This window comes from Ochlerotatus camptorhynchus, unplaced genomic scaffold (assembly GCF_037179485.1).
Source record: "Ochlerotatus camptorhynchus isolate MF236.1 unplaced genomic scaffold, CSIRO-AGI_Acam_v1.1 ptg000193l, whole genome shotgun sequence".
Classification (NCBI taxonomy): Eukaryota; Metazoa; Arthropoda; class Insecta; order Diptera; family Culicidae; genus Ochlerotatus; species Ochlerotatus camptorhynchus.
The window spans coordinates 7,822,207-7,825,147 of NW_027040683.1; the positions used below are offsets into that span (position 1 = coordinate 7,822,207).

At 40.1% G+C, this 2,941-nt stretch overlaps 1 pseudogene; it reads left to right on the forward strand.

Moving 5' to 3' along the window:
• Positions 1-504: 504 nt before the first annotated feature.
• Positions 505-1,604, forward strand: LOC135702435 (uncharacterized; annotated as a pseudogene).
• Positions 1,605-2,941: the final 1,337 nt, after the last annotated feature.

A 2,941-nucleotide genomic window follows, 5' to 3' on the forward strand; every position in this document is an offset into this window, starting at 1 on the left:
CATTTTTACCTACTTTCCACAAGAAACGGACGCAAGACGAAATTTTCACCAGCTGCCAGTAAAATGCTTCCCGACAAAATCAAACCCAGAACTCGAACGGACGGAAGTTCACTCCCATCCTAGAAACAACATCCTCGAAACAGGTCTGATCGACTCAGAACTACGCAACTTCGAAGACATCACCCATAAGCCTATCGTATCGCAGATTGTGATGTCTCCTACCATCACCCAATTACACACGTTAAAGCCTATCAAGTCATCTCACGATCCTTTGCAGATTTGATACCTTCCACAAGGTACCACCAATCAAAACCCACAGAATTAGCTTGACCACGGTTCAGTACAGTCGCTGTTTTTAATTCGCTTGTGTTCAATTAAATACCCCCGAGTGGTGTCACATTACACGCGCGGTCGAACGGCCAAAGTGATTAGTCATCAAATCGCGAGTGTCAATAAACCCGGTGTGAAATTTGTTCACCTAACGCAGTGGTTTAAATTTACCAGATGAATAATTCTAGTTTCCCCTGGCTGGAGGAAACCTCTAGTGGAGGTGGTGGAAAGATTTTAGTTATGGAAAGGGGAGAGGAGGGTAAATCTTTCCACGGAGTCTCTCCGATTCTCGTCGATAAAACAATTAAAGCTTACTGCGGGGAAGTAGCAAGCGCAAAAAAAAACGAAAGACGGAAAAATTCTCGTCCACGTTAAAAGTGAAAGCCAGGCCAGAAACCTGGCTAAAATCGAAAAGCTGGCTCAAGGAATTTCCACCAAAGTGTACGAATTTTTGTCCTCACTGTCAAGGGTACGGTTCCACCTAAAGAAGTAAAAATTGGGTACATTCTGTTGGAAACAAGACCGTGGTATCCGAACCCTTTGAGGTGCTTCGTATGCTATAAGTTCGGGCATATCGGAAAAAACTGTAACAGTGAAAAAAAAGTGTAACAAATGCGGTGAGGCATCCAATAAAATCTGTGAAAATGCAGAAAAATGTGTTAACTGTGGTGATTCTCATGGAGCATTCTTCAAAGGGTGCCCAGCATTCAAGAAAGAAGTAGCTATCACCAAAGTGAAAGTGGACAGAAATATTAACTTTTGGGAAGCTATAAAAATAGTGGAAAGCGAAAATAAAATCACGTATTCAGATTCCATTAAAAGTGCATTAACCCAACAATTTGATGAGAAGATCAAACAATTAAGTGAAGAAAAGAAATCCTACGCGGAAGCACTAAGGTTAGATCTGCAGAAACAGTTCGAACAAAAAATGAAGATGGAAAATAAGCTCATGGAAATGCAAAACCAGTTTGAACAGGCAGTTAATGCCTACAGAGAAGGAAAACAAAAAAGAAAAACGGCAGAAAAGGAGCTCGAAATTCTCAAAGAGAATTATTCCAAACTGGATAACACACTGAAACTCTACGGATACAAACCATCAGGAAAACACACCAGGAGCCAAGGCAATCCCATCGAATCTCCCCCAAGGAAAAAGAAAGGTAACGTTAAGATGAAAAAATGTGAAACGGTTGAGTACGTTAACTCAGAATCGGATGTCAGCTCTCAAGAGGGTGGCGATGATGAGATGCAACCCTAAACCCAATAATCGTCATCAAAACAACTAGAATGGATCCAACAGCAAACCGAAAAACAACCGAAATTATTCAATGGAATTGTAATGGCGTCAGAAAACAAGACGCAGAATTACGGATATTGTTTAATGAGTACAAGCCATCTCTAATCAGTCTACAAGAAACAAGAACAAACAGGTCAAACGAAAACTCAATTCCTGGTTACGATACCTTATTCTGCCACCGTCCTTCAGGACAAGGTGGAGTTGCTATTGCAATCAAACATGGAATATAATACTCAAATATTCAACTTAACACAAGTCTTGAAGCAATAGCTATAAAAATCAACCTACCTCGAAAAATTACTCTCTGCAGCATATATCTGTCACCAAATCAGATAGTTAACAAAAAAGAACTTGACAACATAATTAACCTTATCCCCAATTCATTTATTAAATCGGGAGACTTCAACGCTCACCATAGTCTATGGGGATCAAATAGAGATGATTGCAGAAGAAAAATGATCGAAATAATACAGAAACAAGAGCTTATGCTACTGAATGACGGCAGCCCAACTTTCATACATTCGGCAAACGCATCGACATGTATTGACCTTACTCTATGCTCAGCTGAAATTGCTAACAGAATTAACTGGTCAATCCACGAGGACCAACACGGTAGTGACCACTTTCCAATTCTAATTGGTACCACCATATCTTCCAAAAGATCAAGACCAGCCAGGTGGAAAATTCACGATGCAAATTGGAACATATTTGAAGCTAAGCTTGAAGAATCAATCAAATCACATCAATCATACACGATAGAAGAACTAACAGACGCACTTAAATCTGCAGCTTCATCAGCAATACCAAAAACATCTACTGAAGTCCCCCAAAAAAACCGTTCCATGGTGGAACTAAAACATAGCAGAAGCAATCAAACTTAGACGAAAAACACTTAGGAAAAAACAAAAATGTCACCCCGACGATCCTTCTTACCCAGCTATACTAAACGAATTTCAAAAGGCCAGAAACAATGCAAGGAAATTCATTGAAGAAGAAAAACGGAAATCATGGGAACAATAGGCATCCTCAATAAATAAAGACACACCATATCAAAAAAAAAGTTCATCATCGGCCAGGACCTGGGCGATCGAAACAGATAACGGTCCCATCACCAACCCCACCGACATCGCAAATCATCTAGCAGATTTCAAATGAATGGTTGACGAACATATAAACCAAGCATGGCAAAACAAATGGTTCATGAACAACAGCAAGCTCAGGCAAATCAAGAACACCATTTCGGAATGGAGCACCTCATACAATAAAGATCGATATGCAAGCCGAATCATAACAAGGCTAAGAATTGGACATACCAAA